The sequence below is a fragment of the Eurosta solidaginis genome, chromosome 3 (assembly GCF_040869045.1).
Source record: "Eurosta solidaginis isolate ZX-2024a chromosome 3, ASM4086904v1, whole genome shotgun sequence".
In the NCBI taxonomy this organism is placed as follows: domain Eukaryota; kingdom Metazoa; phylum Arthropoda; class Insecta; order Diptera; family Tephritidae; genus Eurosta; species Eurosta solidaginis.
Window position 1 is genome coordinate 63,023,648 of NC_090321.1, and position 27,788 is coordinate 63,051,435.

Here is a 27,788-nt window from a genome sequence, read left to right on the forward strand (position 1 = left end):
TGTTGTTGTCTTCTTATTTCGTGGCAGTGCACGGACTTTTAAAAAGAGAATGTTGGCAGACGAAAAATTAAAATAATGGTAGAAGTTGGTAGTTTTTTTTTTTTTCAAGAAAACAATAGCTTAAGTTTATATTTGTACAAAAGAATTCTGATTTTATTGTAAAACAAATAAAGCGAATTTCACGGAAATAACACTTGAAAACAAAATTTTAACAAAACAAAAAAAATTCATGTAAATTCTTAGATACATAGCTAATGCCTATATCATATTTGCTTTCTTCCTGTATTTTCAGCTTGAAATACTGAGGAAACTTTACCGATACTTCCAATGTACCTATATTTTTCTGCCAGAAATTACCGACTTTGGTATGTTATCGTTTACTTAAAACTTTTTTTATTTTCGTTCAAAATTATTCATAAAACACTGATGAAAATATAGCAGGAAAACATTTGCTAGCTCATTTACTACATACCTTTCATAAACAAATTTATTTCTTGTTTGAATTTGTCCCCACAAATTTTTAAAAATAAGAACCGAATAAAAAAAAAAATTGTCAAAAAAAAACAAAAGAAAAATCTAGTTCCATATGGGTGTTATTAAGTACAAGGAACAAAATCACCTTCTACAAAATAAAATTTTTTATAAAATCTTATTAATTTAATTGGAGCCTGAAATAAAGTCCTTCGGATACAACACTCTTTTATTAATATTTGATTGGAAATGCTTGAAATTTTTAATCCATTACGCTTGGCGGTTCTTATGTCGTTCATTATACAGAACTACCTTCTGCGGCTGCACTACTCTGAGGTAATATTGCTAAGGAGAACATTTATTCACTCAAATTTTCTTTTAGAAGACTCTTCAGTTCCCAATTTTATCCATCCTTTAAGAATATCGTCGGAAAATATCTTTTCTATTATTTCCTTATCATATAACATTAATGATCGTCATTCTGTGTTAAGAATTCTTGTGAAATGGAAAAGCTTTAAGTAAGGGAACCATGATTCAATTACTAGAGGTTTGTTCTTCAATGACGGCAGAGCTTTGACACTCCCAAATTGAAAAATCTGGACGGGTTGCTTTTACGAAGTAAGGAAAACGGGGAATAATTCAATTCCCTTTAGCGAAAATTGTAGTAGAAAAGTACATTTAGTAGTATATTAGTAGTGATAAAAAATTTGTAAATGCCAACAGGTTTTGGAAGAAATAATTCACTTTCTACTAAATATTTCATGAATTTATAAAGAGCTATGTTGGTTTAGAATTTTATTCAAAAATACACTATCACAATTTGTTTCAAAAACCCCCTATATGAGCATAAGTTCAATGCATTTTGACATAAGAGGGAGTTAATGAAAAGCATTCTGAGGCGTTCTTCAATCTAATTCTAATATAGGGCGTTTTTGTGACAAATCATGAAATGGTTTTTGAAAAATATTTTGAGATAGGACTATATTGAAAAGGCAGCCGACATGGTCTGCCAAAAAAAATGTAAAAGAAAATGGCTTATTGTCTTAGAACTTTATATTCCAGTCTTGACTTTGACAGAAGAGTTCAGCTTTTATGTGGTCCTGCTACACAGGGAGTATTCACCTTTTTACTCTGAAATTTTGGAAAGCTCATTTACGTTGAGTATTCATGGAAGTCTTCCGTTAATTTAGAATATTCGGAACACGTCCCTTTCATACTATCTCACGGGGTCCGAATATATCAAATAAGTATATACTACATAATATTCCAAATATAAACCGATTCCCCAAATTCTTAAATGGGGACGAATTTTCCGAACATACGGAATGAATAAGTTAACATGCTCAATGAGTACATTTCATTATGGTATCTCCGATATTTACTAATTACATTTTTATGTAAATCGATTTACTAGTCGAGTTTTTGACGTTGAACGATGAATTTTGAAGTGGTTTAGGTTTCGTCTGTTCATAGGTTTACGAAAGTGCACGATTCCTTGATGTCCGTACTTTTCAAAAAATTACCTATGTTCAGCCACATTAATAGATCATGGCATAGTTAATAAATTCATCATAAAATTAAAATAAATGTTCTAATGAATTATGCAGTTCAGTACTTATCGGGGATTTGTAAACTGATTGCTTCCTTTTTCTACTACTAATATTTTTCGAAAAATTGCAAAGAAACAACACAGTTAACGGATGTCAATTCGATTTGGGAGCAAAATGGCTGCAATTGTCAAAAAATTCGTCTGTCGAGCAAACCTCTTCTGATTGAATCATGTAAGGGAACAATCATTGTCATTTGACTAGAATTAAAATTTTTTCATCAACGTTTTCCAAAAGGTGTAACATTTCGTCTTCGAAATTGAATCGTTTCTTATAGCGTTTTCTATTCTGAAATAAATTGTTGCCTAAGTAAATGATAAAGCCTTAATAGTGTTACTCCTACCCCAGAAAATTGTCAACATTTATAGTGCATACAAAGAATATTTCATCTCACCATATTCACTCACATCACAAATCACACAAGAAGATTGCGCATTGCGCATGTAAACATTAGATCATCTCTTTTTTATGGGCAATTCTTACGTCATCTTCCTTTAGCTCTTGTTTTTTTCTCTCTTTCTTTCGTTCGCTCAAACAGTCAACTGTGACGTAGCGGTGCAGAACGAAGCAATTTTGAACTCGTGAATGCGCAATCTGGTAGGTGATCTGCACTAATATTAACAGAGTATATGTGGAACTCAAGAGCGAATTGAGTGTTTCACAGAGTTGCTCTGCCACACCGCCATTTTATACAGGGTAAAAGTTTAATACTGTTTTCACACAGAAACTTAATGATCTCATTTCACCTTCTAATGAAATCATAAATTTTTGCTTTCACACAGAAGTAGTTGCTCGATTAGTATGAAGGATGAAATGTCAAGCGAATAAAATGACAATGCTATATGACAGACAATGACATTTACTTCGACAAATGACATTTTTAAGCACTGAACACACCAAAAACTAAGAAACTGAACGCTGCCAACAGAGTTGCATTGGGCTTTTGATTTCATTAGGCATTCGATTAGTCACTAATGAAATAATTATAGATTCGAATTTTGTAGGGAAGATTGAACTTAATAAGCGCCTTAATGTAGAAAACTGCCTTTATTATTCAATAAGCCGTGTGCGTGAAAATAGTGTAACGCTTTTGCGTTGCGAGCAGGCAACAATTTTCACAAAAGAACGAAATACCCCGTAAAGGCGTTGCCTGTTTTTTAGAATAGAACAACAACCCTTGCGCAGCGTACAAAAAGCGTAACACTATAGCTAGAAAAGAAAACGCTATTAATTTCCTTACAAAGGCAAATGTTGGTAGATTTTTGGGCTTTGATGGTAGAAAATGTGATAAAAATTTGGTAGATGTACCAAAAAAAGTAGTAAAATCCGTGCACTGCTTCGTGCACATACAGATATTTTCGCCGAGAAATCGAAATCAAGCAAAACCTTTGGCAAAACACAGCATAGAAAGAGCAGACAAATTAAAAAACCACCTAAACAAAAAAAAAAAAAAAACGAGGCAAGCCAAAACGCTAGCGCTGAAGCAATTCGGAAGTCAGTCACAATTGGACGCTGCTCATATTGTATTATAGAAAATTGTTTTCTGATTTAAAATCGACCTTCTGCGGTTTGTTTTGTGTGTGCTTTTTATTATCTGCTTATCTGGAAATTGTGTTTATTAAAAAAGAAAACGTGAATTAAAAACATATCGTACAAGCGTTTTGCTTAATTATTTTGTGCGGCTACAATTGTTGAGAGCGGTGTATTCGCGTTTGGTGAATCAAAAAAAAAAAAAAACGTCTAAGAGGCCACCGGCAACAACAAGCACAGCGGGTGTAAGTCAAGGTACGATTAGTTATTACTTTCATATTTGTGATTTACTTGTAAAACATAAACGCGTAAACAACAAAATGTTTGGATTTGTGTCATAATTTTTGCAAAACCTTTAAATTTGTTTTATTCGCTTGCTTTGTTGCTCGGTATTCCTTTTTATGCTTTGCTGCGTTGTTTGTGTATTTGCTGCTTTTTTCTTTCCCTACGTTTCTTGTCTGAAGCATAGAGTTGCCATTCATTAAAAATTGTAGGACCAAAAAAATTACACAAAAATGCCATTTTTGATCTTGATTGTTTTCAACGGAAACTTAATGGAATCACAATTTCGTTTAAAGAAATAATAAAAAAAAAAAAAAAATAAATGTAAGGCGCGATAACCTCCGAAGAGATCTAAGGCCGAGCTTCTCTTCCAATTTGCGTCGTGCTCCTCTTGATTTTTCCCTACAAATTGGCCGGACGGGACCTACATGTTTTATGCCGACTCCGAACGGCATCTACAAGGCAGATGAGTTTTCACTGAGAGCTTTTCATGGCAGAAATACAATCGGAGCGCTTGCCAGACACTGCCGAGGGGCGACCCCGCTTAGAAAAATTTTCTTCTAATTGAAAAATCTTATTTCTAAAATTTTGATGTTGCTTTGCCCGGGAGTTGAACCCAGGGCATACGGTGTGATAGGCGGAGCACGCTACCATCACACCACGGTGGCCGCCAAAGAAATAATTAAGTTCACCTTTTCACACAAGGTCACTTGCTTCATTAAGCGAACATCTGTCATCAGCCCCAACAAAAATATTACTCTTAGGAAAAATAGTTAAGATGGATAGCAGCTGTTTCTGCCTTAACTATTAAGGCAATCAAAATAACATTAATGCGCAAATACTTATAGATGTTGCATCTAGCCATATATGTGCCTATTTTCGCAAAATCCGTAGAGAGGTATCAAACGACGCGTCTTGACATCAGTATAAATAATCCGAAGGCGGAAAACTAAAATTTTAACTCGTTCAAAAGATATTAATGATAAACCGAAAAAGACCCGCGGGTACCTCCGGAACCGAGGGTGGTACCCATAGTATTTTTCCGCAGAACACCTTTCTGCGTTGGCGGCTTTCGGCCCTATTATAAAAAATTACCCAAAGTCACCCCTGAAAATTTACTTGCAGTGAAAATGTTAGTCCAATTTTGTTTCAAGATTTCAAGAGAACATTTGTTATAAACAAATGATATCTACCTCTAATATATATGTAGTTTAAAAAAACTTTGGAGAGTGTCCTACAACACCAACGCAACGTATGATATTTTCTCACGCGAACAAAAATTCGGAAGGCTTAAGAGCATTCCTTCATTTCAGTGAGTGAGGGCAAAACTAAGTGCCTTTGTGTAAGTTTTGGTTGTTGTTGTTGTTGTTGTTGTTGTTGTTGTTGTTGTTGTAGCAGCAATAAGGTTACACACCATTAAGGTACTTGCCCGACCATCTCGGGAACGATTTATATGGCCACATTAAACCTTCAAGCCTCCCTCCCCACCCCCAAGTTCCATTAGGCGCTTGGGGTTGCCAGAGCCTCGGCTGTTAATGAAGCAGGATTCGCCACGGATAGGTGAGGTTGACACTTGGGTTTCGAGATGCTATATATTGCGCTGGCAACCTGAAAGGGTTGCATACACAACCCCTTTAATCTGGTATTTTAGTCGCCTCTTACGAAGGCATACCTACCGCGGGTATATTCTGGGGAATTTTTGGTATTATATAGTGGTGAATGTAAACGTCAGTGATTGCGATTCAATATCACGGCGTCATACATGGCACTAAATTTATACTTAATTCGGCCTTCAGTGTGTTTTTGCATTTACGCAAAAATCTTCCAATTTAGGACCAAAGTACAAGTTGTGGCAACCGTAGTCCGCGAGCACGGCCTTTTCGCTCTTCTCTCATTTTCAAAAACACACGCAATTATGAAATGAACCATACATGTTAGGGATGGAAAATTATAATTCAGAGTGTACATTACTTTAGTATAAAAGGTAAATGGACGTTGATATTTCCCAATGTACCTAAATAAAGTGGAATATTGCTTTCATTCATTTAAAATTGTATACCTCTTGTTACCTGAGATTAGCTAACATTTTGTATATCCCATGTAGGAGACAACAAAAAAAAATAGATATCTTTTATAGTGTATCAGCTTCACCATCAGCGCATAAGAAGGTGATCTTAACGAAACCCGCCTATCACATCAGAGTGGGGGCACCAGTTGGAAAAATATTTAAATTCACTTGGTGTTACCAATTGGTTCAGTGAGCTCAGCGAAGAAACGCTTGGTGCGATTTGTTGGACGCTCAAAACCGTTTAAACGATTAAGCACCAATTAATGAAGTAAGTACGCAGATTTAACCAAAAATTCAGCAACAATGAGTTTGTTAAGTCTAGAAAAAAAAAAAAACAAAAAATTATATATGATTTTGAAAGTTGGCAATGGCCGTCTTTGATGAGGTGTTTCTTGCAGTTGAGAAAAGTGGTAAAATTTATTTACTGAATTAAATACACAAATAATTAATATTCTGCACTTTAATTAGTAATTTTTTTATAAGAAAATTACATTTGGGTTTGTGGCGTATAGTTCGTCGTGGAACGCAACTGCAAATAATGCAAGAGTGGTGGACGCCATTCTGGAAAAAATAAAAAAGGGCATAAAATGTTCAAATAATATCAAAAATACTTAAGTTTGCTTTATAACCTTTTCGTAAACGACTTCCCAAGGCAGTCGGTTCTATGTACCGGAGCGACTCGGAATTTTTCCCGACCAAGGACTGCCATTTCAGGGTGACCCAATTTAATTTGTTTCGTCCCTCCCACAAATTGTCATCCTCCCAGCAGCTCCTTGCAGCAGGACTGCTACATATTCTCTTACTCCGGGAAGGTATCGAACCCAATCCGTGTCCGTCCCCTGACCCCGGTCCTGAGAAATGGTTTTGCTGCATTTGCCAGAAAAGAATCTTTTTTAGGACGGTCATACTCTGTTCAGTGTGTCTCGTGCAAGGGATGGTTGCATCGGACAGGTTGTTCTGGACTTGATCCCAAAACCCGACGTCCACGTAACTTTTATAAATCTTTTGTGGCTCCTTGCTGCTCACGCCCAAGGGCGTCCCGTAGTCTACGCCTAAGCGCCCCTCCACTACCTTCCAGCAGCCTCGTTGCTCAGCAAGCCACAACAAGTACCCGCTGCTGCTCGCGCCCCACGGCGCCAACAACTCAAACAGCTGATACCACTCATAACTACTACCTTCGTAGTAGAGCTGGTAGCAATGCTGAGCATCAGCCCCTGCCCCCGTCTTCTTCTCCCCCCTCTTTTCTGGCAGCAATCGTGCAGGTCAGGGAAACAGGCTCTTAGTCCCTACCTCCGTTTGCACCGTCTGCCAGCACAGAATATATAGGTTTGCGACATCCGCTCAATGCAGCTCCTGCCTTGGGTGGTGCCACTTTCCTAGATGTTCTGGTCTCCGCGATGGCAACCCCTCGACGGGTTTCATCGCGCCATGTTGCCAGGTCGCAAACCCAAATCATCCGGGTACCCCAATGCTTGCCCAAGGGCGCCCAGTCCCAAGGCCACAACAGCAATTGCGTCCTGGCCTTCCACAACCTAGTCGTAGTCACCCGTCACTTACCCCTAGAGTGGCGGAGTCACCCCTCATGCACTTCAGAATTCTGCAGTTAAACTGTAATGGACTAACTGGGAAGATTACGGAGATAGTCGATTTCATGAAGCGGCACAACATCCGCATTGCTGCGATTCAAGAGACTAAACTCACAGCAAGATCTGCATTGCAGACCTGCTCTGGGTATAATGTCCACAGGAAGGACCGCGAGTGCGGAAATGGAGGCGGCCTCGCGTTTATTATACACAACTCTGTGCAATATCATATATTTGATCCTGGCATCGACCGCAGGGACAATGTCTTAGAACGTCAAGGTCTATCTGTCCGGTCAGGCGATGCAAATCTAGAAATCATCAACATCTACATCCCTCCTGTCACCTGTTGCCCCAGTGGATACCGCCCTAAAATCGAGGCCTTACTCACTGGCAACAATCGCATTATCTTAGGCGATTTCAATGCCCATCACGACCTATGGCATTCAAACTTGCGGGCGGACAGTAGGGGTGAGATGTTGGCGGATCAAATAGAAGAAACGACGTTCTGCACAATAAACGGAGACGCCCCCACACCTATGGTAGGAAGCTGTCATATCTCGCCAGATATCTCAATCGTGAGCGCAGAACTCGTAAACTGCGTCAACTGGCAGCCGATGGTAACATTGGCATCCGACCACCTGCCCATACTTATTTCGTTCGAGCGTACCGCCGACTTCATCGTCACCGAAAAACGCACTTTCATAAAATTCAAAAAAGGAAAGTGGGAAGAATATAAATCTGCAACAGACAGCAGCTTTGCTGCCCTCCCTATCCCGACTGATGCCCGCCAAGGGGAGCGTGCCTTTCGTAAGGTCATTGAATCCGCCTCGGCACATTTCATTCCCGCCGGGAGAATTCCCGAAATCCGGCCCCACTTCCCGGCGGAGGCCGCGAGCTTAGCGAGGGAACGCGGCCTTATAAGACAGCTTGATCCAGGCGACCCCCAAATAAGGGATATAAACCAACGCATCAGATTGCTTGTGGACGAACACAAGCGGGCGAAATGGGAAGAGCACCTAAGAGGTTGTAACCTCTCTACCGGTGTAGGTAAACTTTGGTCCACCGTAAAGTCCCTATCGAATCCGACTAAGCACAAAGACAAAGTTTCCATCGCCTTTGGCGATAAGGTGCTGTCGGATGCGGAAAAATGCGCGAGCGCTTTCTGCCGACAATATATAATGCCTCCTACGGTCGACAAAGATAGACGGAGAGCCAATAGACACGCACATGAACACAAATTCAGGGCTTCACCAATCACCATCACCGCTGGAGAGGTTGAGGACGCCATTGATCGCGCTAAACCATCCAAAGCAGTGGGCCCAGACGGCATAGCCATCCCGATGCTTAAAAACCTAGGGAAAGAGGGTTTCAAATATTTAGCGCATGTCTTCAACCTGTCTCTCTCCACCTTTGCCATACCCGAGAAATGGAAAATGGCCAAGGTGGTCCCGCTACTAAAGCCTGGGAAACCAGCTAACGTAGGTGAGTCATATCGTCCGATATCTCTCCTATCGCCAGTGGCAAAGACGCTTGAAGCCATTTTGCTCCCTTATTTCCAAGCACATTTGCAGCTAGCCCCTCATCAGCATGGCTTCAGAAAACTCTATAGCACTACCTCCGCGCTAAATGTCATTAGCACCCAGATAAATTGCGGTTTGAATCAATACCCCCACCATAGAACAGTACTCGTAGCGCTAGACCTATCGAAAGCCTTTGATACGGTCAACCATGGCTCATTACTGCAAGACCTGGAAGGGTCTACCCTTCCCCCATGTCTTAAAAGGTGGACCGCAAATTATCTGGGTGGTCGGCAGGCATCGGTGCAATTCAGAAACGAAACATCAAAACCAAGGAGAATTAAACAAGGGGTGCCACAGGGTGGTGTCCTATCCCCACTTTTGTTTAATTTCTACATATCTAAGCTACCTTCACCACCGGAAGGAGTCACAATCGTTTCCTACGCCGATGACTGCACAATAATGGCCACAGGCCCAGGCCCAGAGATCGATGAGCTATGTTATAAAATAAACGGCTATCTCCCTGATCTCTCCAGTTTTTCGCCTCGCGAAACCTGGCATTGTCACCGACTAAATCTTCCGCGACCTTATTTACAACATGGACGCCCCAAATGTTGACCATATTGAACATCCATGTCGATAGCACTACGCTACCGACTGTCCTACACCCCAAAATCTGGGGTGTGACGTTTGATCAGGATCTACATTTTGGTGCGCACGCAACCGCAATTGTTCCGAGAATTCAGAGCCGTAATAAAATCAATTAAGAAAAAATTTATCATCACAATAATAATGATAAAAAATTATTGTTAGGCCTTGAGCTCGATTCGAACCCGCGATCTTAAAATCAGTAGGCCGATATAGCAACAAATTTTGAAAATTAATAATGAAAAAGGAAAATACGTACATATTTTCAAATAAAAATCCTCGATCCTCACAAGGGGAAAATAAAAAAATGTCTCCAACGTTTTCTTATGATCTGGATTATACGCCTATCACTTAAATATCAAGTCCCGTTGTTTTCCTACAAAACGCTATTAAGTGGGAAATCTTAGAAAAATACAAGTAACACCAGTACTACGAAATTGAGAATTTTGTAATTTTACCAAAATTGGAGGAAACCAGCTTGAGCCCTATTTCTCATCCAAATATTAGAAACTTCTATAAGATTTTACAAGAATATAGAAAAGCACAAAGAAAAAAACAAACAGTAAGGAAGGCTAAGTTCGGGTGTAACCGAACATTACATACTCAGCTGAGAGCTTTGGGGACAAAATAAGGGAAAATCACCGTGTAGGAAAATGAACTTGGGTAACCCTAGAATGTGTTTGTATGACATGGGTATCAAATGGAAGGTATTAAAGAGTATTTTAAAAGGGAGTGGGCCATAGTTCTATAGGTGGACGCCATTTCGGGATATCGCCATAACGGTGGAACAGGGGTGACTCTACAATGTGTTTTTAAGGTATGGGAATCAAATGAAAGGGGTTAATGATTATTTTAAAAGGGAGTGGGCCTTAGTTCTATAAGTGAACTCCTTTTCGAGATATCGCCATAAAAGTGGACCAGGGGTGACTCTAGAATTTGTTTGTACGATATGGGTATCAAATGAAAGGTGTTAAGAAGTATTTTTAAAGGTGCAGTGAAATAACTCCCAAATGCAATAACTCCCAACAAAAAAATTAAATAACCCCCAAATATTTTCCATACAAATTTGTACTTATTTCATTATCAAATAGCTCCCAATTCATAAGGACTTATTTCATAATTTTTGCTGGTAATTATTTCATAATGAAATAACTCCCAAATTAAATAATCCCCAATAAAATTTCTTTGGGAGTTATTTCATAATTTTTTGAGATTGGGAGTTATTTCATTTTTATTGGGGCTTACTTCATTATTTGTAATTCAGGCATTGGGAGTTATTTCATTTTTGTTGGGAGTTATTTCATTTTCTTAAAAATACAATTTTATCAAACTTTGACGTTCTTCTAACAGTTTCTATGGGTCGGCTATACATTAAGGGACCAATTGGTTTTATTCGTAAACCAAAGGGGTTTGAGCTTTGAAATTTCGCACATAGGTTCTCAGGGAGTTCCCCAACGAGAATCGGTAAGTAATTTTTAATTGTTATTAACAATTTACTAGTAATTAGTAGTTAAAGTTACCATGGTATAACTATCACTTTTTATCTACATACGAACACTTTCACAAGAATTTTATACATAACTACTCTCTCTAATGTTTATAAAACCACAAATAACTATTTTCTTTTGTTTAAATTTACGCATTATTGTAAAATTTTATGATTTATTTGTTTACTTTCCGCGAACACAAGCATACAGCCATTTTATCTAATTCACTGCTTGCTTGGTGGTAGAGATATACGCCGCCGATTTTTGTCGTTTTTCGCACGCCGCCGCCGAATGTCAAAAATATCGGCGCGGCGACGGCGTCCGGCGCGTTAATATATTTTCTACTCGTTTAAGACTGTTTAGGCCATTTATTGTTCATGTCGAAAATTTGCCGGATCTGGTCGAAAGTGGTATTAAGGGATGCGCATCACTGACAGTTTTAAGAAACTAATTGCGAAACTTAACTCCTTCTAACTGTTCAAAAGTTATTTAAAAAAACTGGCGGTTTCGATGTCAGCTTAACACAGACTTTGCATCACCCAATTTACCAAGTTATTAAAACAAAACACTAAAAGAAAAGTTATATAATAAATTTATATGCTCAATTTCCATTTTTTTTTTCAAAAAATTAATAATTAAAAATGAATTCAAATAAAATGACCCAAGGCGAACATGTTTTCAAATTGTCCACAAGTTGTTAAAAAACAGCAAATTACCCAAAAAAGGTGCCGATTTTTAAAAAAAATTTATATTGCGATTGACTGAAAGAATAAGCGAAATCAGTGATGCAAAATCCTTTAGTAGGTTCTAGGGGCATAAACACTCCTCATACTTAAGTTGAGGATATATGTACGTATTAGAAGGATTTGAAAAATCCCTTTGGCTTACATTCAAACATCTGTTGTTTATTTGCGAAACTATACAATAGCGTCTGAAATGTTGATTTTGATTTTCACACTTCATCATTCAACACCCAAGTCTCCCGGTTTGACATTTCCTAAAGTAGGCGGCCCTATCCCACCTAGTCTCTTTGAGTGAATCACATTGATTATAGCCTATCAACCAAATATAAATATCACCTACACGGTACGGCTCCTTTTACAAATGTGAATACGTAGTCACATATATTTACCAGGTAGGCTTTGTCCTTCGCAAGAACACTCATAGTGGTGAAGCAAAAGAACTAATGACTGTGTGTGCTACTACCCTAACATAGTGGACAGTGGAACTAGTCTGAAAACTGAAGCTACGCGGTCATCCATAATGAGCTCTTATATCATAAGGCCGGAAACAGCAGTTAACATCTTTCAACTTAAAATCGGTCGACTGTCATTCTAAAATATCGTTTTGATTTAACGAAGACTATTAAAATCTATGTTGTGAACACAAACGTCTGCAAACTTTGGTCTACATTTTAAAAATCTTATGCAGGGTCCTTGTACAATTTTAATTATGTAGATGCGTCGATGATTATACGATTTTCACCCATTACGCAATGACATCCACTTAGACTGCTTATGATTTCGAGGGCAGCATCCTTGGCCGAATAGTCACTCGCTAATGTTTCAAGGTGTTTCTCTGGTGTAGCTCGGCAGCATAGCGCGTAAAAACATCCTTTAGAAAGTCTTCGGAGCTACACCTAGAGCTTCTAGGAAAGTGACGTCAACGAAGGTATGAGTTCGAAGTCGCAGTCCTATAGCTTCTGTGCTGGCATATGGTGTGAGGGTCAGGAGACGTAGTAGTGACTGGTGGCCAGAATTGCTACTGTGCGGGAATTGTAGCTCTTAAAAACAGCCGAAAAAAACTGGAGGCGCCCTGGCCATGAGAGTCATGAGTATTAATAGCAACCGTAAGTCGCCTTTGTGCGTGACCACCAAGGAGCCACAAATGATTTAAAGAAATTGTGTTCGCGACGATTATTAAGAGCTAACCCCAGGTGAAACTACGCTTTGCACGAGATATACAGACAAAAATGTAACCATTTTATGTATCTCTATTTCTTTTCAGCAGACGCAGCAGTACCAATTCCAAAGACCGGGGTTAGGTTCGAAGCCTCTCTGGAGTAAGTGAACGAGGGACAATCCCTCCGCAAGGAGCTACTCCTGAAAATTTTTGATCGATCTGCAAGATTTTGAGGCAAAAACCCCGAATCTTTCCGAAATGGCCAAAACGTGGATTTCCTTAAATACATACAAACAAAACCTTTCCTAAATATTTTTTTTTTAAATAGAAAAATCAAGCTTTTTAAAGTAAGAACACCGGCGTACACCGGCGCGCCGCCGGTATATAATAGAGCCTACGCCGCCGCCGCCGATGAAGTGATCGGCGTAAACCTCTACTTGGTGGTACCAGATGCTTTAAATTGTTCCAACGAATGAAAAATTTTTAAATAGTGCCAACGAGGAAAATGGACCCTTTCCATTAAACTCTATTTATTTATTTTACAAAAAAATAGAAAATTTGGAATAAAAAATCGCGCGATGCACAGTAGTTCTGCGTAGAACACCTTTCTGCATAAGCGGCCTTCGGACGCGCTTATAAAAAATAACCCTGGGCTACGCCATGCCAAGTCCGGGTGTGTGGTATAACCGCCGCAGACTTGTTCCTTTTATTTTTTTACTTTTAATAAATTATGTCAATTTCATAAAAAAATGCGATTTTTTAAAATAAATTACGTTTACTTCGACGACACTATTCAAGCTTTCTTGTAATTGTAAATTTTACATATGTACATAATAGTTTGCTGTATTTTTCAAATCACATTGTAACTGTTTATATATAGTATAAAGATACCATTTCAAATTCTGATTTGGGATTTATTATATTTTTTTGGGACTTATTTCATTTGGGAGTTATTTAATTTTTTTTGGGACTTGTGGTTTCATTATGAAATAACTGGCAAATATTGGGAATTATTTCATTTCCTTCTTTGGGAGTTATTTCATTTATTAAAGTTGGGAGTTATTTCATTTTTATTGGGACTTATTTCATTGGGAGTTATTTCATGGGAGTTATTTCACTGCACCATTTTTAAAGGGAGTTGACCTTAGTTCTATAGGTGACGTCTTGTCGAGACATCGCCATAAAGGTGGACCAGGGGTGACTCCAGGGTGACTGTTTGTACGATATGGGTATCAAATTAAAGGGTTTTAAAATGGAGTGTCCCTTAGTTGTATATGTGAAGGCGTTTTCGCGATATCGACCAAAATCTGGACCAGACACATACTATGCAACTAGCTTGCTTAACAACCAAACTGATTGATAGCTCAAATGAAACTCACTCCTCGCCTCAACTGTCGCGCCTTTTATACTTTTTGATTTCTCATTGCATACTTCCAGGCTTTTCCATTCCCGAACTTACTAGTTAGTTTCAGCTACAAAATCGCCAGCCACAATTACGTTTATAACTTCTCATTTGAGTAATACTTGCACAAATTATTGCCGTCTCTTGTGAGCAATTCAGATAAGATATATGCATGTGTTTGTGCATTGCTTCTCCGCTGCTCGTATACGTACATATGTGTAGACGCAATTATTGATTCGTTTATGTAGTAGATACATAATGATTGATCTATGGATGTGCATGATATCACTCTTTAGCATCGGCTTAGAGTTGGCAGCACCCCTTAGTTTTGCTAATATTCGTAACACTGCCCTCCACCTAAGTCTGATCGTCCCAATCAGACAAATCTCCCGATCTAAACGTTGCCAGCCTTTCCAAATGGCCCACTTTCATTTTGGTTCGTGGTTTACCAATGGTTTGTATGCGGTACACTACATCGTTGATCCGTTTTACAACTTTGTATGGGCCTTCCCAATTACACTGCAATTTCGGGGACAAACCTTTTTTACGTTGTGGGTTGTATAACAGCACCAAATCTCCTTCCTGAAAACCCTCCGAATTAATTGCTTTATCGTATCTGGCTTTCATCTTGTCACTCATAATCTTTGTTCGTTGCCTTATCAGATCATGTATTTCTCTTAGCTCTTCCAAATCACTAGTGGATTTCTTGACATTTCTCTCCGCATTGGCATCTATCCCAAACTTCAAATCAGCTGGCAGTCTAAGGTCATTGCCAAAAATTACTTTTGCAGGGGTTTGGCCCGTTGTCTCGTGCACTGCACCAAGAATAATGGTAAGCGGGTATCCCACTCTTTATGGTACTTGCCTACTACTTTCCTTAAGTGCTCCTCCAATGTTCTATTGAATCGTTCTATTATACTGTAACGAATTTACTTGCAAATCTTCTTATTTGCCCTTTTGCTAGGTTCGTATCGCTAAACTGTTGAATAAATAACTCCAATATTGAACAATGGAAAAATGGCCTTTATTATAGTACTTCACAATAACACTCAAACTGTGCAACGAATAGCTTAATAACCAAACTGATAGCTCAAATGAAACTCCACTAATCAAAATAATACTGCTATTGCTCGCTAGATATCGTCTTAGTCGTAACTGCTGATCAACTCAAATCAAACTGAATTACTTCTTACTCGCCTGCATCGCTTTTATAGTTTACGCTGCATACTTCTAGGCTCTTCGATTTCCAGAAGTTACTAGTTGTTTCGGCTACAAAATCGCCAGTCACAACTACGTGCACAAATTATTGCTCTCTCTTGTGACAACTCAGATAAGGTATATGCATGTGTTTGTAGTTTACAGTCTCCCGCACACACATAAGCGTATAAGTAAATTCATCGGTGTGTGACATCTCATCTCTCGCTGCCTTGTATGTAAATGTTGCTCGTCGGAATGTGTACATATGTGTAGACGCAATTATTGATTCGTTTATGTAGATACATAATGATTGAATTATTGATGTGCATTCACGTCACTGCTTAGATCGGCTTAGAGCTGGCAGCACTCCTTAGTTTTGCTAATATTCGTAACACTGCCCTCCACCTAAGTCTGATCGTCCCGATCATATAAATCTCTCGATCTAAACGCTGCTAATCTCTCCAAATGAACCACTTTCATTTTGGTTCGTGGTTTGGTAGTGGTTTGTATGCGGTACACTACATCGTTGATCCGTTTTACAACTTTGTATGGACCTTCCCAGTTACACTGCAATTTCGGGGACAAACCTTTTTTTCGTTGTGGGTTGTATAGCAGCACCAAATCTCCTTCCTGAAACCCTTCCGAATTAATTGCTTTATCGTACCTCGCTTTCATCTTGTCACTCATAATCTTTGCTCGTTGCCTTACCAGATCGTGTATCTCTCTCAGCTCTTCTTCTAAGACATCAGTGGATTTCTTGACATTCCTCTCTGCATCGGCATCTATCCCATACTTCAAATCAGCTGGCAGTCGAAGGTCATTGCCAAAAATTACCTTTGCGGGAGTTTGGCCCGTTGTGTCATGTACTGCCGATCGGTAGGCCATCAAGAATAATGATATGTGTGTATCCCAGTCCTTATGGTACTTGTCGACTACTTTCCTTAAATGCTCCTCCAATGTTCTATTGAAACGTTCCACCATACCATCGGACTGAGGATGCAATGCAGTTGTCCGTGTTTTTCGAATGCCCAACTTCTTGCACAGTTCTTGGAACACAGCTGATTCAAAATTCCTGCCTTGGTCAGAATGTAACTCCATTGGTACACCATACCTTGCAACCCATTCGTTTTTAACCACTTCTGCTACTGTTTCTGCTTCTTGGTTTGGGATTGGGTATACCTCTGGCCATTTACTGAAATAATCCATAACCACCAGTACGTATTTGTTTCCGCGGTTGCTAGTAGGAAATGGACCTGCGACATCCATGGCGATCCTTTCAAATGGTGCACCTGAAATATACTGCTTCATCTGGCCACGACTTCGGGTTTTGGGCCCTTTCGCTCTGTTGCATACCTCGCAATTGGCAATCCACTCGGTGACCGACTGACGGCAACCAACCCAATAGAATCTCTGCTTAATTTTCTCGAGTGTCTTCGTGATTCCAAGATGGCCTCCACTTGGACCATTGTGCAACTCGCTGAGCACGTCAGGAATCCTCTTTCTGGGAACAACTATAAGTTTCTTCTTGCACTGACCATCCTCACTCTCCCATACTCGATGCAAGCAACCGGATATCAATTCCAAACTGTTCCACTGTGCCCAATATGACTTCGCAATGGGACTCTCTGCTGACATATCCTCTCTGCTTGGTCTTTCGTTTCGTTCGAGCCCTTGCATAACATGTGACAGATCTGTATCTTCTAGCTGACACTTTCTTAGTTGTTCCTTGTCCCATTCATCCGTACACGTTATAGTCATTAGCCGGACATCTATAATGTCTTCTTTAGCCTCGGCCTTTGAACAGTGCTTGCATTCCAAACTACATGGCCTTCGTGACATTGCATCGGCATTTCCATGGGTACTACCTTTTCGATGCTCAATGGAAAAGTCATAGCTTTGAAGTCGCTCGATCCACCGTGCCAATTGTCCTTCCGGATTACGGAACTGCAGAAGCCATTTCAATGCTTCGTGATCTGTCCTGACATGGAATCGCTGGCCGTAGAGGTATTTGTGAAAATGTTTAATGCACTCTACCAATGCCAACAGCTCTCTCCGCGTAACACAGTAGTTCCTCTCTGGTTTTCCAATCGAACGGCTGTAATATGCAACTACCTTCTCCTGTCCATCGACCAGTTGTGATAAAACGCCTCCTATAGCATATCCACTTGCATCTGTATCTAGAATAAATGTTGCTCCTGGAATCGGATATGCTAACATTGGGGCAGTGCACAAACGCTCCTTCAATGTTTGGAAAGCCACTTCTTGCTCCTTCTTCCATTCAAAAGCTTTGTTTTTTCTTGTAAGCTCATGGAGGCTATGGGCTACGCTGGAAAAATTTGGTACAAATCGGCGGTAATATGTGCACAGCCCAAGAAAACTTCTCAATTCATGTAGATTCTGTGGTCTTGGCCAATCCTGTACAGCCTCTATTTTTTCGTTCGCAGTGCAGATGCCCTCTGTCGTTACCTTGTGACCCAAATAATTGACTTCCTTTTTAAACAGCGCACACTTTTTGCGACTTAACTTCAGACCAGCGCCAGCTATTCTCTGGAAAACTTCCTCCAAGTTCTTAAGATGTTCATCAAAGTTCTTGCCCAATACGATGATGTCGTCCAGGTACACCAAGCATGTTTTCCAATGTAGTCCTTTCAGTACCTGGTCCATGAGTCTCTCAAAAGTAGCTGGTGCATTACAAAGTCCAAAAGGCATCACTGTAAATTGCCAAAGACCATCACCGACACTGAAGGCTGTTTTCTCTTTATCTTCCTCCTTCACCTCCACTTGCCAGTAGCCGCTTTTCAAGTCCAGCGTGGAAAACCATTTCGTACCAGATAGCGAGTCCAGAGTGTCGTCAATTCTTGGCAATGGGTAGCTATCCTTTTTCGTTACGTCATTCAACTTCCGGTAGTCCACGCAAAACCTCATTTTTCCATCCTTCTTTTTTACAAGTACTACCGGTGAGCTCCAGGGACTAGCTGATGGTTCGATGACGCCGCTGTCGCTCATTTCTTGTATAATTTGACTCACAACTTCCCGCTTCGCCAGTGGAACACTACGTGGAGCTTGACGGATCGGCCTCGCATCTCCAGTGTCAATTTGGTGTTTCACAACGTTGGTGCGGCCTGGTTTAGAACCATCCTGGTCAAATATGTTCGCGTACTTTAGGAGCAGTTGTTTTGCCTTACTCTGATATGCTTCCTCTAGCCCCTGCGTCCATGCCGTGATGTCATTTGAAAGATTAGTATTACTAGTTGAAACGTGTTCCTGGAGCTGTTCACAGTTAATAACTACTTCAGCCTCTTGGCATCTTCCCAAAATAGCTCCTTTAGTCAGTTTGAGTGGTGAATTGAACTCATTGAGTACTCTTACTGGAATACGTCCATCTTGTTTTGTAATAGCCAGGGTTTTTCCTACAAGTATGTTCAGTGCTGATTTGTTTGCTGCTTCGACAACCAACAATTTGTTTGTCCCACAATCTCCATCAACCTTTGCCCAGATGACTGCTTCGGATTTTGGTGGTATTCGCTGACTCTCTTCCACCAGCACTCGTTTACTGCTGTAGCCTCTCTCGTAGCTGAAATTAAGTGGTACATCCATGTTCTTATATCGCATCGTCTTGCTTTGCATGTCGATCTTGATGCCCTGGTCTATTAAGAAGTCCACTCCAATTATGATTTCATCAACAATCTCTGCCACTATAAAATTGTGTACTACCGTGACGTTCCCAATTGCGACTTCACATGATACTTCTCCTAGAACCCTGCTGTCTTCTCCAGTGGCTGTACGCAATCTTGCTCCATGCAATGGTGTTATCTTCTTGTTGATTAAATCCGCTCGAATGATGGAATGAGATGCACCCGTATCTACAGTCAGTAAACGTTCCTTTCCATCCACATGTCCTCCGACAGTAAGATTATTCGATCTTCTTCCAATCTGCGAGATAGAGATTATGGGGCATTCAATTGCGGGAGCCAGCTGTCGCCCCTTGCGGCTGACTCGATTTAGTTTAACGATAGAGTGGTCTTGGAGATTTGCTCACCACCTTCTGCTCTGCGTTTACGACCACCCACATTGTTGGAGCTTTTTGGACCGCTGCTGAAATGTCGTGCAATATGGCCTGGGTTGCCGCACTTGAAACATTTAATAACTCCGGCATTTTTCTGTTGTGATCCCTTCAGTGCTTCCAAAATTGTGTCTACCCAATCTGGTCTTTCCACTTCCACACGATGAGCTTTGTATGCTGGTTTACTCAATAGTGAGGCCGTTTCCTGGGTCAATGCATGTGATACCGTTTCAGCAAATGTCAGCTTTGGGTTTGCGTATGTAGCTCGCTTCGTTTCCACGTCCCGTATGCCATTTATGAAACTCTGGATTTTTACCCTCTCGGTGTATTCCACGGGTGCGTCCGCATTTGCGAGATGACCTAACCTTTCAACATCCGAGGCAAACTCCTGCAAAGTCTCATTCGCTATTTGGTGACGGTTTTGCAACTCAATTTGGAATATTTGTTTCCTATGCTCGCTTCCATAACGTCGTTCTACAGCAGCCATCAATGTTTCATAACTGTTCCGTTCATACTCTGGAATCGTCTGTAAGATTTCCGCGGCAGGACCTTTCAGTGCCACGAACAGAGCTGCAACTTTATCTTCAGCATTCCATTGGTTCACTGCTGCGGTCTTCTCAAACTGTAGCTTAAAGACCTGAAAAGGAACAGAACCGTCAAAGGCTGGTGGCTTTACCTTTGGATTACTCGCTGAAGCAGCCGGCCGATTAAGTTGCAATTCCTGTATACGACCTCTCAACGCATCCACCTCTGCCTCAAATTTTTCTTCAAATTGCGTTATTTTCTCGTCCATACGCCCTTCGAGTTTTGATGATATACGCGCCTCTTGTTCTTTCAGTTGTGTTTCCATCTTTGATGTAATCTGTGTCGACATTTCTGAAATACGTGTCTCATGTGATTCCAGCTGGGATGCCATATATGTCTTCTGCTCTTCCAATTGTGATGTTATACGAGTTTCCTGCGATTCCAGTTGGGATATCATATAGGTCTTCTGTTCTTCCATCTTCGATGTTATTCGTGTCTCTTGGGATTCCATCTGTGATGACATATACGTTTTCTGTTCTTCCAATTGTGATGTTACTTGCGACGCCATTTCTGTTACTGTCGATGTTTGAGCAGCTATTGCAGCCAATATCATGTTCAAGTCTGTATTGGTAACCGTCTGCGATGTTTCGTTTTTCTCTTCAATTTTTGTTGTCTCCTCGCCATCAAGATGAAAGACATACTCTTCCACATCAATTCCTTCTGCTTCCATTGCCTCTCGTAGCCGTGCCTGAAGTTCGAGTTTAACGCCGCTTGTATTCAATCCACGGCTCTACAACTCCTTCAGTTGCTGGATCTTCAATTCACTGAACTGTGCCATGTCCTTGTTGTCCTCTGGAATTTATTCAACAATCCCACTTCTGACACTAATTGTAACGAATTTACTTGCAAATCCTCTTATTTGCCCTTCTGCTAAGTTCGAATCACTAAACTGTTGAATAAATAACTCCAATATTGAATAATGGAAAAATGGCCTTTATTAAAGTACTTCACAATAACACTTATACTTTGCAACTAGCTTGCTTAACAACCAAACTGATTGATAGCTCTAATGAAACTCACTCCTCGCCTCTACTGTCGCGCCTTTTATACTTTTTGATTTCTCATTGCATACTTCCAGGCTTTTCCATTCCAGAACTTTCTAGTTAGTTTCTGCATGTGGACTGATATTGAGACTCTTGATAAAAATTTGGAAAAATTTTTCAAAATGGGCGTGGCACCGCCCACTTATGATAAAATCAATTTTACAAATATTATTAATCATAAATCAAAAATCGTTAAACCTATCGTAACAAAATTCGGCAGAGAGGTTGCCTTTACTATAAGGAATGATTTGAAGAAAAATTAACGAAGGACCACGCCCACTTATATTAAAGATTTTAAAAAGGGTCGTGGACGAATAAAATAAGCTATATCTTTGCCAAAAATATCTTTATATCAATGGTATTTCATTTCCCAAGTGGATTTATAACAATAAATAGGAAAAACTTCAAATTTAAAAAAATGGGCGTGGCACCGCCTCTTTTATGACTAAGCAATTTTCTATGTTTCGGGAGCCATAACTCGAAGAAAAATTAACGGATCGTAATAAAATTTGGTACACAAGTTTTCCCTATAGCATTAACTATTTCTAGGGAAAATGGACGATATCGGTTAAAGACCACGCTCACTTTTATATAAAAGATTTTTGAAAGGGTCGTGGACAAATAAAATAAGCTATATCTTTGCAAATAAGAGCTTTATATCAATGCTATTTCATTTCCCAAGTGGATTTATAACAATAGATAGGAAAAACTTCAAATTTAAAAAAATGGGTGTTGCACCGCCCCTTTTATGACTAGCAATTTTTTATGTTTCGGGAGCCATAACTCGAAGAAAAATTAACATATCGTAATGAAATTGTATACACATATTTTCCTTATAGCAGAAAATATTTCTAGTAAAAATTGACGAGATCGGTTAAAGACCACGGCAACTTAAACAAGTTTAAAAGGGTCGTAGACTAGAATAATAAGCTATAACTTAGCAAAAAATTGTTTTGAATCAATGATATTTCACTTAAGTTTTATTGTAAGAGGAAATGGAGAGAAATTTTTTTTAAAAGGGCGGTGCTACGTGTTATGTAGAAAAGCAATTTATCTGAAATGAAATGTACAATTGAAGCTCACGCTGAGTATATAATGTTCGGTTACACCCGAACTTAGACACCTTTACTTGTTCATTTTATTCTATTTAATATGGAAGGTGTCACACCCATTTTTCAAAGTTTTTTCTAAAGTTATATTTTGCGTCAATAAACCAATCCAATTACAATGTTTCATCCCTTTTTTCATATTTGGTATAGAATTATAGCATTTTTTTCATTTTTCGTAATTTTCGATATCGAAAAAGTGGGCGTGGTCATAGTCGGAGTTCGGTCATTTTTTATACCAAGATAAAGTGAGTTCAGATAAATACGTGAACTAAGTTTAGTAAAGATATATCGACTTTTTGCTCAAGTTATCGTGTTAAGGGCCGAGCGGAAGGACAGACGGTCGACTGTGTATAAAAACTGGGCGTGACTTCGACCGATTTCGCCCATTTTCACAGAAAACAGTTATCGTCATAGAATCTATGCCCCTACCAAATTTCACAAGGATTGGTTAATTTTTGTTCGACTTATGGCATTAAAAGTATTCTAGACAAATTAAATTAAAAAGGGCGGAGCAACGCCCATTTTGAAATTTTCTGTTATTTTTGTATTTTGTTGCACCATATCATTACTAAAGTTGAACGTTGACATAATTTACTTATATACTGTAAAGATATTCAATTTTTTGTTATAATTTGACTTAAAAAAAATTTTTTTTAAAAGTGGGCGTGTTCGTCATCCGATTTTGCAAATTTTAATTTAGCACACATATAGGAATAGGAGTAACGGTTTTGCCAAATTGCATCATGATATCTTCAACGACTGCCAAATTACGGCTAGCAAAACTTTCAAATTACCTTCTTTCAAAAGTGGGCGGTGCTACGCCCATTGTCCAAAATTTTACTAATTTTATATTCTACGTCATAAGGTCAACCCACCTACCAAGTGTCATCGCTTTATCCGTCTTTGGTAATGAATTATCGCACCTTTTGGGTTTTTCGAAATTTTCAATATCGAAAAAGTGGGCGTGGTTATAGTCCGATTTCGTTCATTTTAAATAGCGATCTGAGATGAGTGCCCAGGAACCTACATACCAAATTTCATCAATATACCTCAAAATTTACTTAAGTTATCGTGTTTATGGACGGACGGACTGACGGACATGGCTAAATAAATTTCTTTTTTCACTCAGTTCATTTTGATATATAGAAGTCTATATCTATCTCGATAAGTTTATGCCGTTACGGATTACCGTTATGCGAACAAAGTTAATATACTCTGTGAGCTCTGCTCAGCTGAGTATAAAAACAAGTAAGGAAGGCTGAGTTCGGGTGTAACCGAAAATGAACCTATGGTAACCCTGGAATGTGTTTGTATGACATGTGTATCAAATGGAAGGTATTAATGAGCATTTTAAAAGGGAGTGGGCCTTAGTTCTATAGCCTTTCAAGATACGCCTTTTCAAGATATCGCCATAAAGGTGGACCAGGGGTGACTCTAGAATTTGTTTGTACGATATGGGTATCAAATGAAAGGTGTTTTAAAAGGGCGTGGACCTTAGTTATGTAGGTGGACGACTTTTCGAGGTATCGCCATAGAGGTGGACCAGTGGTGACTATAATGCGTTTGTACAATATGGGTATCAAACGAAAGGTGTTAATGAGTATTTCAAAAGGGAGTGTGCCTTAGTTCTATGGGTGGACGTCTTTTCGAGATATCGCCATAAAGGTGGACCAGGGGTGACTCTGGAATTTGTTTGTACGATATGGGTATCAAATGAAAGGGGTTAATGAGTATTTTAAAAGGGAGTGGGTCTTAGTTCTATAGGTGGACGCCTTTTCGGGGTATCGTTATAAAGGTGGACCAGGGGTGACTCTAGAATGTGCTTGTGCGATATGGGTATCAAATTGAAGGGATAAATTGTTTTAAAAGGGAGTGGTGGTAGTTGTATATGTGAAGGGGTTTTCGAGATATCGATCAAAATGTGGCCCAGGGTGGCCCAGAACATCATCTGTCGGGTACCGCTAATTTATTTATATATGTCATACCACGAATAGTATTCCTGTCAAGATTCCAAGGGCTTTTGATTTCGCCCTGCAGAAATTTTTCATTTTCTTCTACTTAATATGATAGGTGTCACACCCATTTTACAAAATTTTTTTCTAAAGTTATAAACCAATCCAATTACCATGTTTCATCCCTTTTTTCGTATTTGGTATAGAATTATGGCATTTTTTCATTTTTCGTAATTTTCGATATCGAAAAAGTGGGCGTGGTCATAGTCGGATTTCGGCCAGTTTTTATACCAATACAAAGTGAATTCAGATAAGTACGTGAACTGAGTTTAGTAAATATATCTCGATTTCTTTAATTTTTGTATTTTGTTGCATCATATCATTACTGGAGTTGAATGTTGACATAATTTACTTATATACTGTAAAGATATTACATTTTTTGTTAAAATTCAATTTTAAAAAATTTTTTTTAAAGTGGGCGTGATCGTTCTCCGATTTTGCAAATTTTTTTTAAGCATATATATAGTAATAGTAGTAACGTTCCTGCCAAATTTCGTTATGATATCTTCAACGACTGCCAAATTACAGCTTACAAAACTTTTAAATTACCTTCTTTTAAAAGTGGGCGGTGCCACGCCCATGGTCCAAAATTTTACTAATTTTCTATTCTGCGTCATAAGTCCAACTCACCTACCAAGTTTCATCGCTTTATCCGTCTTTGGTAATGAATTATCGCACTTTTTCGATTTTTCGAGATTTTCGATATCGAAAAAGTGGGCGTGGTTATTGGCCGATATTGTTGATTTTAAATAGCCATCTGAGATGAGTGCCCAGGAACCTACATACCAAATTTCATCAAGATACCTCAACATTTACTCAAGTTATCGTGTTAACGGTCGGACGGACGGACATGGCTCAAACTAATTTTTTTTCGATACTGATGATTTTGATAAATGGAAGTCTATATCTATCTCGATTCCTTTATACCTGTACAACCAACCGTTATCCAATCAAAGTTAATATACTCTGTGAACTCTGCTCAACTGAGTATAATAAACTTAAAAATTGGATTTTTGAAGTTTCGATAAACTACGAAAAGGACATAACGTGGTACTGACAATTTGACTACTTTTTGTACTCTGAACTTATGATTTCAGCACGCATTTCGGAAGAAATTTTATAAAGAGCATGAATAAAAAAGAAAAAAACATACATATTCTAATTGAAGATTCTCAAGTTGGGGGCTTACAAGAGGAAACAAAAGCTTGGCCGTTTTCCTGTTATCTGGATACCGCACAATGTACCTCTTCATCCCGAAAATCAAAAAAGATACAAAGGTAACCACATTACCATCTCTGCTTTCCTACTCTCCCTTGCATGGTTCCCCTCTTGAACTTTTTTTATATTCTCTTATTGCCACACGATTTCAATGCGCACGGCGAATTTGTTCAAATTTCATTTTCTCATCGCTTCGTTCTCTTGTTACACGCATTTCTTAGGATTTGTGTATTAGTGGTGGGTAATGACACTATTTTTTGAGTGTTAACACAGTAGCACAGGCACACTTTGTAGTGTTAACACATTGTGTTGACACAATTGTGTTATAACTGATTATCGAAAGTCGATATGAGTGTTGGCACAATATCAGACCACAGTACTGTGTTACTTACCTCTAAAGCCACGTTTGACGCCATTTAGAAAAGTAAATCATGGCAACATTTATCTTCTTTCGTACTCCCATGTTTAGTGAATATATGTTATATAACCACAACTTTTGTTTAAATAGAACATTTTCAACTTAGAGTATACATCATTTTGTGCCCACATCTTTTAAACGTAATACACAGGCAAGATTACTAGTACAAACAACACACAAGCAAAACAAGCACAATGAACTATGTATGTATGAATGTGCACTTACGATCTGAGTGTCATTCTCTGTGCTATAGAAACAGCTTTGTGCCATCGAGTGTGCCACTGTGTTATAAATTAATCGATAAGTGTGCGTGTGCGTGCCTCACATTACTGAGTGTTAACACAATAACACAGCACAGTGCTGTGTTACGCAGCCTTAGTTTATATGCTTTGTAAGTGAGAGAAGAATGTATGCTCTGTGTAAGGCTCATCCACCGCCCGTTCAGCCACAACAATTTTACACAGTTAATGTACGACGATGACGACTGCAATTGATTGTTGTACTTATCCGAATTGTGCAGTTGCTGGGGCGATTGTTGTTGCTGGTGTTGTTGACGTAGTTGCTGCGTCTGCTGCTGCTGCGCAACGACTTCTGCTACTGAACTGGTTATGTATTCGTTCATTGGCTTTCGGAACGTGTTAAATATGCTCACTATGCGGTTTGTACTATTTGCTGTGGCAGCAAAACTAATTCGGCGTTCACTATATGGATACATTTTTCAATTAAAGAAAAGGCAAAAACAATTGCATGTATCCATACGATCTATATACATATGTACATATGTATGTACAAATGTTGGTTCTTCACTCAGTGCTCGTACATCGGAAAGTGTTTACCTCCCCCTAATATACAGTGGGAAAAATGTTACCGATGTTCAAAATAAAAATTTAACTTTAGCGTGTTCTCGATATCATTTAGATTATCGCAGGGTAGTCTCAAAGCTTTTAATGCAAAGTTGATTCAGATCCTTTTCTTTAACTGGGATTCGATCCCATGTACCAACATGATAGCTGTTGCTAAATAAAAACTTTTCTAAGCACTCGGCGACAATTCTTGATTTTCAGTTGATGACTAACTCTTATTTCCATTTTTTTTACTTACTATTTTCCTGGTTCATATCCTCGATATCATCTTTACAATAAGTACATATCGCTCATTTACTTCAATAGTGTCATAACTCAAAAAACACAATTTTCCAGGAGAGCCATTCAAAGATTTTAACTGCTATATGTTGCGCATATAAAGGCATATTTTCATTTGTATAGCACGTGGTAAATTTTTAACGGATCACAAAGATTTTTTTATACAACATAGATCATGTTATTGTGTACGTTTATATGTTATCAACTCAAAAATCATGTTTTTTGAGTTGTGACACTATTGAAGTAAATGAGCGATATGGAAAACTGGGCCCCGAATCTTGTTAGACGATCCGTGCTCGAAATCAATTTTAGGTTAGGTTAGGTTGGTAGGTGGCAGTGCCGCTCCTAATACCTGGAGCTCGATAATTTCCTTCTCCAACCCGCACTTCCTAGATCTACCTTCCCTGACAAGGCCTAAATTGAAAGCATGTGACGCCAAAGAAAGTGCCCAGTCAGAATACCCAACATTAGCTTACAGTATCCTCTTTTCAATGATAAGGTTGT

General features: G+C 39.1%; 1 protein-coding gene across 1 annotated transcript in view; it reads left to right on the top strand.

Annotated features, from left to right (window-relative positions):
* Positions 1–3,590: 3,590 nt before the first annotated feature.
* The window catches only part of sm (smooth), a 625,429-nt gene continuing 601,231 nt past the window's right edge, over positions 3,591–27,788 (top strand). The window contains exon 1 of the mRNA XM_067772005.1: positions 3,591–3,863. The gene's annotated coding sequence lies outside the window, so the exon portion shown is untranslated. The remainder of the gene's footprint in view (positions 3,864–27,788) is intronic.